We start from the raw sequence: 10,389 nt of genomic DNA, 5'->3' as shown, positions 1-10,389 counted from the left end.
CACACAAACACACACACACACAAACACACACACACACACACACACTCTCATTTGTATCAGTACTCAGTCTCGGCCAACACTCCAAACACAAGGTACTTGGTTAGGAATGAACTTAAAGAATTAAATAAAACGTTTAAAACCACAAAATACACTAATTTATAAAAAAAATATATAGTGACAAACTGCTGCATTGCACTACTGTAAATATTTCGAGTGTGTGTGTGTGCGTGCATGCGTGTGTGTGTGTGTGTGTGTGCATGCGTGTGTGTGTGGTGTCTGTGTGTGTGTGTGTGTGTATGTGTGTGTGTGTGCTGGTATGTACATTTCCCACACTGCTCCTCTCCCATCCCAGAATGCTTTGCGTTGGTAATGAAGCATGTAAGAAGCACAAGACTTATGTCTAAAAATAGTCCATGTGCAACACACTATTGTTAACTATTCAGCGGTAAGTGGCTTTTTGCAAATAATTAATGGAGCTGGACTCTTTCCTGGCCAAAGTCACAGCCGTCCTGATTTACAATCCGGTGTGGGAGAGCGGCATCATGGGATTGAGTCCCGGATCCTCACCATGTGGCCAGATGGTCATGCTGTCGCTACGCACCGGCTGAGCAGACAGAGTTAATACTCAACCAGCTCATGCTCCTGGCCCACAGTCACAGAAACAGATGATTACATGCTTGTAGGAGAAGCCTCTGCACACATTACAGGACGCTACCTGAAGGTTGGACAAAGTAATTTAGACTCGCAGCCGTGCTGAGTCTATGAAGAAAGCCTGATTTTCAGTTCCGTTTTAGCATCAGAACCAACAGACATGAGATAGCATGGCTAACACGTGCTGCCTCAATATAGGGTTAAAGGCCTCATATTTCTCTGGTCTGGGGCATTTTATTTGAGAGTTTTACGGAATCTCTGCTGGCAAACCTCTGTGTATGTGAAATGAGAAACATGCATGTTGTAAAGTGTGTTCATAACATCATAAACTCATAGAGAAAAACACTCACACTTTCTCCAGACAGGATTCTCTGGACATGTTCTGAGCCAGCAGGTTCAACGCCAAGCTGAAAAGCTCTTCGGCCCACTCCTAAACACACAGAAAACATACATCGCACCGTTATCAAGTCTGGATGAACTTTAGTGCTTGAAGAGACTCGTTACAAAAGACAATCAGCAGCCGAACGCAGGAAACGGCTCATTAATGTGATCTGAAAGAAAGAACGGACAAAGACCATCAGAAATATCATCACATTCACAACCTCCATTAGGACACATTAGTGACATTAGTGTTAGTGCTTTCTTTCAGTGGTGTTTGTGGCTCTGATAAAGTGAATCAGATCGGGCTATTACTACCAAACTCTCGACGGTCAGTCGGGGACGTTTACGTTCTTGTTTCTCTGTGATTAAAGGACAGATAAAACGGCATGATTTAAGGCTGTATGTGCTGCGGTTTTTTACTGATTATATACCATTTGTTGCTTTTATTTTGGACCAGTGTCATTTAAAGCAGTTTCATTTAAAGAGAGACACTGAAGGTTTAATAGTTGTGTGTTTAGAGACTGTAAATCAAGGCTGTGGGACCCTTCAATCACGGGCTTCTCTTCTGCGGCCCGTATGCAATACTAAGCACATCACTGCATATCTTGTATCATATATCGTGTCAGAGCAGACGTTACCTTGGCCACCTCTTCGTTGAAGGCTGTAAAGTTCAGGCAGGTGATGTTGACCATGTCTGCACCGCTGACCACTGTGAGTGTCCGGTTCTCCAGCCTCCCCTCCAGAGTCCCCACATCCAGAAGCTCTCGCTGCTTGGCCTCCTGGAGAAAACACCGCAAACGCATCATGCGGTTAAAACAGTTGTCAAAAAGTGTTGAGGAAACAATACGATAAATCTGTGAAAGGGTGCGATGTGGCGCTGGATTGGACGCTGATTGGTGTGACGAACCCAACTGTTCTTCCAGACAGATCAACACAACAAAAGGACGGAAAGCACTGCACCAATCAAAGACTAACACTGCAAAACAATCTGTATTCCACAGTCCATCACACACATCTCACTCTGCTTTTACTGTTCCATTACTCAAACACCATCGCATGAGAACAGAACAGAACTTGAATCTGAATAACGACACTATTGTCTTGTGTAGAGCTGCTTGACAGCTGGATTTGAATTTGTCACATATTTGATAAAGTTTGCACCATTTGCACTTCTTCATTTTAAAAGTCTGACATTCGGTTCAGGCCCAGTTTGATCAGACCGGGGTATTTGTGGACAGAGGTTCAGACTGCATCTGTGCAGGTGTTTTGGTGCAGGTCAGACTCACGTTTGCATGGCATAGAAATTCATCAGAGCTGGACTGCAAATCCACAAAATGCCGACCTGCAGCATCTGACAGACAGTAAAAATGAACTGGACAGCATATGCAGTCGCACGCATAATCAATAAAATGAAAAGTGCTGGTTTAAACGACTATCAATCACACAGAGCGCCTGTGCTCAGACTGACATTCATCACAGGCTGAAAAATCACCGCCACTTTGTCACAGCACTGTTAATATAATGCTGCTAAAGGGGGGTCTAATGCTGTTTCATGCATTCTGACTTATTTACACTGCTAAAGAGTTGGATTCTCATGCTAAACATGACCAAAGTCTCACAAAACAGTGAGACATATAACAGTGTTTCTCAGCTGCATATTTGGGTTACACTTTAGTTTACAGTGTCCTTCACTCTCAGAAATAAAGGTACAAACGCTGTCACTGGGGCCTTTTCAAAAGGTACACTTTTAACACTGCTAAAGAGTTGGATTCTCATGCTAAACATGACCAAAGTCTCACAAAACAGTGAGACATATAACAGTGTTTCTGTGCCAAAGACACTCCTTCAGGGTTCGTATAAGTTTCAGCAAGTTTTTTTGAAGTACGGTCCTGTGTAACATCATGAAGGGCATAATACTATTTATTTATTTTTACTGGTTTGTGTGTTTTATATTTATATATTAAGACATTTACAGATGTTTCATGATTAATGATTATGAGAAACTAGTAAAAAATATTCTAGGTTCAAAAAAAGTTAACCTCAATCAACATCATCTAACAACATCACACAATTTAACAATTTCACATTAATTAATACCACAAATGATTTTTGTTATGTTAGGTTTTATGCACTTTGGTGAAACCTCCCGTTATAATCATTGAAGCTGCATTGTTGTTTATGATGAGAGTGCAGAATTCAGGGCGCGAAATTCAAAACTCCGGCGGGATGACTAATCTAAACGCTGATTGGCCACTACATTCATAAGCAGAGACATTTTACGTTATTAACTGTTACGCCCCCCAAAAAAACATTAGATACGTTAGTTTAAAGGTCATTTAAACTGTAAAAACAAAGTTTCCGATGCTTGAAAATACATTAACAAAGACATGTTTAGAAAATCTGAATTTACCTGCATATTTTCGCTCCGCATCCACGTCCTTGATTTGCTCAAACGGTTGAGATGAGTGACCCGTCTCCCGCGCCGCCGCTCCACTGCGTGTTTGAACAAACCGTATCCTTGCGCCGGGGCGGGAATTCCTCTAATTTGAACATTTTAAATCTTTTATATTTTAAATGTCCGCTTATTTTCAACAAAGATCTATGATATTATGATATGAAATTATGTGGATAAATTCGAAACGAAACGCTGAATGCATCAGGACTACTTTGTCAAGCGGAAGGTGTTGTCAGAGACCAGATAATGTTGAGCGTGTAGCTCCCATGAGACCCATTTAAATTCTGGAATTTGTGATTGTTAAAATGTATAGGCTACAGTAAAAGAAAACAAATACATTTTGATAAACGCATAAGCAGGCTAACATTGTAATACTGACAATTCAAACAAAATGAAACATCACAATAGAAAATAATGCATTTTCATTTAAAAAGTAGTTATGATCAGAACCATAATATATATATATATTCTTTGTTAAAATGTGACTATTAACCAAAAATTAAAGGTATAAGGACATATTTTAAGTGTGAAATAATCTTGCCTACATAGATCCCATAAAGGTCCCATATGTTTGGATTTCCCCCACCCCTACCATCCAATCAAACAGAGAGTGTGTGTGTGTGAGAGAGAGTGTGTGTGTGTGAGAGAGAGTGTGTGTGTGTGTGTTGGAAGCATGAAAGGAAACGCATTTACAACAAAGAACTTGTAATTAATACTCGCATCAGTTCCTCTCTGAGAGAATCTAATGTTCTCTTCCTGTTGTTCTGTGATGAGCACAAACCTATATTTATGGATAATATATTTATATATCACACCTAGACGTGTTGGTAAATCCTCAAAACATCAAATGACATCAATTTAGTTTTTGGTGATCATTTTCTATATACTATATACTGTATATATATATATATATATATATATGGCACCTTTCAAGTAATATATTAACATTTAATTAATTAAAAGAAGAGAAAACAACTTAAAACTAAAGTTACTAACACAAATGTAAAAGCCCTTGATCATGGAGTCAAGTGTTGATGTGAAGCAGTGGAGCCGGTCTCTGCTTGTGTAACTCAGTTCCGTCCATCACCGCTCACACGCTCATTCCTGCCGCGCCACGCTAAAGGTCAGCTCTTTATTGGTCGACTGTCAGGTGACGCTTCACTGACCAGGAGGATTCCACAGACTCGCTTAATGACCGCTCGCTTCAAATCCTCAGATAGACTGTTTAATTAAGCAGAAAGTGCAGCAGACGGGCCGCACGTATGGTTGAGGCCTGTCACAAACGACAGCTCTGTGTTTGAAGTGTGGAGGCTAAGCTACGGCTAACATGCTCAAGTCTCTATAATAGAGAGCCGTTCGAAGCGCTTTTGGTTCAGCTATACTTTTGGACTCTTATCGACTTTGTTTGATGAGTTCAAAGCGGTGAAATGCTAAATTTTACCGCAATCAAATGTGGGAAATCAGGAAGTAGTTTCAGCATTAATTAGGAAAATAGTGTGTCAATAATGCAAAAGGACAATAGTAAACACTCAATCTTCAGTTAAAGGCAGTTCATCATTGAATTCAGTGATGTCATCATCCAGCTCAGTTCAGTTTAAATAGTATCTTTGCAATCATTTGCAATCAAGTCCACGATATCGCTGGAAATTAAGTGTCCCCCCCCCCATGTACATATGTACTTATGTATGTAAGTACATATGTGACCTGTGCTGGCAAAATGAGTGTGAATGAATGCGCACGGGCTAATTTTGAGCTACACGCAAAAAAAGTGGAAAATGTTGATTTTAGTCAAATTCCAGGTTGTCATAAAAATAGGTTCATTAAGCCTTCGTCTAGTGATCCCAATGCTCATAAATCCCAACGCGCATAAATATGAAACCGACGGCGCACGATCCCGACAAACAGACAGAATTACAGTGTTTAAGTATTCATGCAAACATAATCTGTTATGTCTTAAGTGAACATTTTGGGAAAAACATCTGGGCCCGTATTTATCAAGCCTCTGAGAATTACTCACAAGAACACTGCTAAGATTTGACTTAAGTGTAAAAGGAGTTTACATTCAACACACATTTGACAATAAAGAATTTTCAAGAGAATACATTATGATATACACATTGGAAATGAAACATAAACACATTTTCCACCATGTCTTAGTTACAGATGTTAAACCGGTGTGCTGTTAACTGACCTAGTGTTGGGCGATTAATTGTTATCTCGTCCTATCGTCAGCCTGTGAGGTCGCAGATACATGAAAGTGAAACAACTCCAGCATAAGGCTAAAAGCAGCCTAATTTTTTAAATTTTAATTTGTATTTAACATGATAACAATTTAATAGAAACATTGTAAGTTACCAATTATAATTTCCTCAGTTATTCAAAAAGCAGCTACAGCGAGCAAAGAACATTTACATTACCACACATCCTCACAAGGTGTGTTTACATGGATATAATCGGTTTAAAAGTCCAATCCGAATGAAAATGCTCCATGTAAACACCTCAATCGGAATAAAAATGCCCAAACCGAATGAAATTGTAATCAGTTTGAGAGGGGTGGGATAAACCTTTTTGTTAACCGAACAAAATTAAAATTCTGCCATGCAAACGCGATAAACCGATTACTTTGCGGCATTCTGGAATTTGGGAACACCGACACTACAGTAGAGACTGGGAAATAGTGGAGGTAGAAATTAAAACTTAAATTATACAGTTATAAACACATTAGAATGGAGAACGCTTGCTGTGTAATAAACTGCCATATCTGCTCTCATGACCGGAGAGGAAAACAGATCTGAAATGAAGCGTAATTTTCAGCTTTTCAGCTTAGAAACAACACAATGGTGACAGTATAGCTCAATGAAAATAAACAACTTGACCAAAATTTGCCTTTGTCATTTATTTATTTATTACAGATTCATAATTTCCAATCTGCTTGAATTTATAAGTGCTCACGCCATGAATAATGTGCGAAAACACGCTTGGTAAATGTTATTTGTGATATAGCTCGTTGCGATCACTCTCCGTGTTCATAAAGCAACGCTCCTTTGATTTATTGTTCAGCAACTCTTGATAAGAAATCGTTTATTTGTTCTATTTAAGTACAGTAAAACTTTTTAGTATCACAATACAATTCATTTCAGAGCTGCACTACAGAGGGTCGTACTGTTATTTTATCCCTCAATGCTTTAACATTAAAAAATTGTGGCGAAATGATGGTGTTGATCAACTGGCTGAGTGAGATCAAACTATATTGTGTTTATTATTTTATCTGATAGATATATATTTGCAACTTAGTTAATAGAAACTGCAAACGAGAAATCAATTTGGTTCTGTGTGTGGTACGACAGAAGACAGCCGTATAATTTCTATGAATGTGTATGTGTTCTGGCCACATGACTGAGCACTCGAATTAATGCAAGGGATTCAAATATCACTCCGTTTATTCTAAGCAAGCGCAAGCAGCTATTAAAAATATTAACGCAAAAAAACACAGGCGTTTTTTCCTCTGGTGATTTGTAGGCTATTTGTTGTCATTCGGATTAGATAAAGTCCCATGTAAACAGTCCACCGAATCTTTCGATCAGAATGATTTTAATCGGAATGACAAAACAGTGTACATGTAAACGTGGCTACTGACTTCAGTCTAGTGTGAGTATTATGCACTTTAAAAAACACTCCCATAATATATAATTATATATAATCAGTGAAGCTATATGATAAATACACTGACTGCACATGTCTGCGGCGTGTTACCACCTGAGATTATCGCGGCCGCTCTAGTCTATGCTGGTGTTAATAACAGCTGCGCCGCGGCACGTTTCTAAAGCGACCCAGAAGCAGCTCTCCGCGCTGCATCGCTAAAGATAGGTGCCTAGTGTATTTTTGATGGACAATAAATAATAATAATAATAATCGTCTTGTTATCGTCAAAGGCATCAGCAACAGGCAATATCTCTGACACAATACTATCGTCTATTGGCACAACCATAAACTGACCTGCCTATATATAGCCTAGATTTTATTATATAATCAGCCACCATGGATTCCAAAAGAAAACCGAACTGGTGGGAGGAAGAAGCACTACTGCTTCTTATAAAACTTACTTATAAAATAAGAAGCTACTTATAATAGAGACTGGCAAGAGCAGCTTCCAAATCCTCAGTACTCATCTTGCTGCATCTTTAGGATCTGTCATTCAGCAGCATGGCGTTTCCTATCATTGCTATGCTGATGACACTCAACTCTACTTCTCTTTCCAGCCAGATGACCCGACGGTAGCTGCTCGCATTGCAGCCTGTCTGAGAGATATTTCTAGCTGGATGAAGGACCATCACCTTCAACTCAACCTTGCTAAGACAGAACTGCTCGTGGTCTCAGCCAACCCAGCACTTTATCACAACTTCTCTATACAGCTAGGTTCATCAACCATAACTCCTTCCAGGACAGCCAGGAACCTTGGAGTTGTGATGGATGATCAGTTAAGCTTCACAGACCATACTGCTACAACGGCCCGGTCCTGCAGATTTTCCTTATACAACATTAGGAAGATTAGACCCTTCCTATCAGAGCAAGCTGCACAACTCCTTGTCCAAGCTCTTGTTCTCTCCAGACTGGACTATTGTAATGCTCTCTTGGCGGCCTTCCCACATGTACTATCAAGCCTCTGCAACTGATCCAGTCTATCGTCTGTCTGTCTGTCCGTCTGTCTGTCTATCATCTGTCTGTCTGTCTGTCTCAAACACCCCACTGACAATTTACTGCACTGATTTTACAGACTAGCTGTACACCATTAATATATAATCATAGGTATTTGATGAATAATTTAAGGAACAGAAATATGAAATTTTTGTATAATTCAGCTGATGGCAGGAACATCATTTAACGCAGCAGCTTCGACGGTCGACTGTGTCTTCACACAAGAACACGAGACGAGTCGCAGAATCCTGACCGATCCAGCATTACGAATGATTCTGGACACAGCTAAAGTTTATACAGTACTCACCATCAACATGCTAAAACAGGAAACAGACACGGAAACACACACGCGGGCCGGACATTTATCACAACACTGCGCGCCATTCCGGCAAAGTAAATCACATTTACTGTTTGAGATAAAGAGACAGAAGAGTTTGTTATTAGGGTAAATATGTACTTTGTTTCTGTCTGTCATTCTCTGTATAACAAGACACTAAAGCACATTAATGTTCAGTTCCTATTGCTGTTAAATCTATATTGTACATCAGCTACACAAAATACCCACATTTACTTAAGTCACTGTTTTTATAAAAAGTGGAAGGAATAGTGCTTAAGGAATTTTAGGACAAACATCTGAAATGCTGTTGATACTAAAATGAGAGATACATGAGAATCTCCGGAGTCTCCTGAGCTTAGGAAAAGCAACCACTGAGCAACACATTTTTCCTATGGGTCATTTCTACTTCTAAGTGCATTAAGCACAAAATTATTTGTTCCAATTTAGTAGACTTTAGGTATACCAGTTTAGTATACTAAAAGAACAATTGCAGGGTATTTTTATTAAGCACATAAATATGTAAATGTATCTTTAGTATACTTAGCATGAAATAAATGTATTTCAAATACATTTTAGTATATTTATTTTAAATGATGGAAGACATCTTAATACTAAGACAACAGCCACACACAAAGTCACGAACTTGATTCTTTGTCAGCTTCACATTTCCGAAGCAATCCTTACAGCAAAATGTTAAGTGCCCTCCGATCATCCCACATTGCTCTTATTGAGGAGTCTCAGGACAACGAAAGTGTTCACAGGAAGATTTCCCTGCGACAGATGCTGTCTGGAATAATTTAAAAGACTGTGATTTTAAGACGTGTTCCTGCTTCTCAAATATTGATTAATACACATGTCTGTGAACACGCAATTTTATACTAACTCTATATTGTTCGAGATGATCTACTATTTTGATATTTCTACGCATATTTACTATGCTCTAAACAGTCTATGGGCTTATGGATTAAATTTATCGGCAGAAGAATGGCATCACGCTCACACCCCTAACCCGCAGTCAAATCACAGGAAATAAAGAAGTTATAGTTCCAGACACTGACATGACTAAAACAGACTACTTGTACACCTGTGAAAGCAGACTTGTACTGTTGCATTATTGTCATATTTCTGTGGAACATGTCTGTGTGGGTCAATAAAGAATAAAGTTTTTCATGTACTTTAGGGTTTGTAGACCAGGAATCAACGATTCTCAATGCATTTGTGCAACTTCATCACACAACCATGGCAAACAAATGAGGCACTGTTGCGCTGCTGTGTTTCCAAAGAAAAGAACAATCTGCCCAAGACGGAAACACGAATCACTGCTAGGAAGCAGAAGGCACCTGTTGCTGGACGAGAAGATGCAGAGCAAAAGAAGAACTCGATGTTCCCGTCCCCTGCGGTGGATCGGTGCCTTGGCAATGGCACGTCTCTCATTGTGCTTTGTGTTAGAAAGGGACCCAAGAACGAAAGAGGCTGGGAAAAGCTGGGAATCTGCAGTAAAACTGACAAACACTGGCCAGTGCCTTAGAAATACAGCAGGGCCTTAAGCTCAGCATGGTAGCTATGGCAGCAGCAGCTTGCAGCTCTGACATTACTGCACTTTTACACACCACCCCATTTACTGCCTTTTACAAACGGCCACATTTGTAGTGTAAACCAAAAGTTTAAAAGCGACAAGCAAGGGCCTGTTTTAAGAAACTGTCTTACATTTACATTGATTCATTCAGTTTCCAGAAAAATGCAACATTTTACACATCACGTGCAATAGGGTTGGGCCGATAGACGATGCCATCGTTCATCGCAGATGGCTGAGAGACATCACGATCTTGAGCTGACATCGTGACCCCCCCCCCATACCCCCCACAATCCA

At 39.6% G+C, this 10,389-nt stretch overlaps 1 pseudogene; it reads right to left on the bottom strand.

The window, feature by feature from the left end:
• The window catches only part of LOC107731600 (1-phosphatidylinositol 4,5-bisphosphate phosphodiesterase beta-1-like), a 111,207-nt pseudogene that overhangs the window by 64,209 nt on the left and 36,609 nt on the right, over positions 1–10,389 (bottom strand).

Source organism: Sinocyclocheilus rhinocerous, unplaced genomic scaffold, assembly GCF_001515625.1.
Source record: "Sinocyclocheilus rhinocerous isolate Xijiao unplaced genomic scaffold, SAMN03320098_v1.1 scaffold5236, whole genome shotgun sequence".
NCBI classification, from domain to species: Eukaryota; Metazoa; Chordata; class Actinopteri; order Cypriniformes; family Cyprinidae; genus Sinocyclocheilus; species Sinocyclocheilus rhinocerous.
The sequence above is the reverse complement of the archived record's forward strand: the minus strand, read 5'-3'. Positions and strand labels throughout refer to the sequence as shown.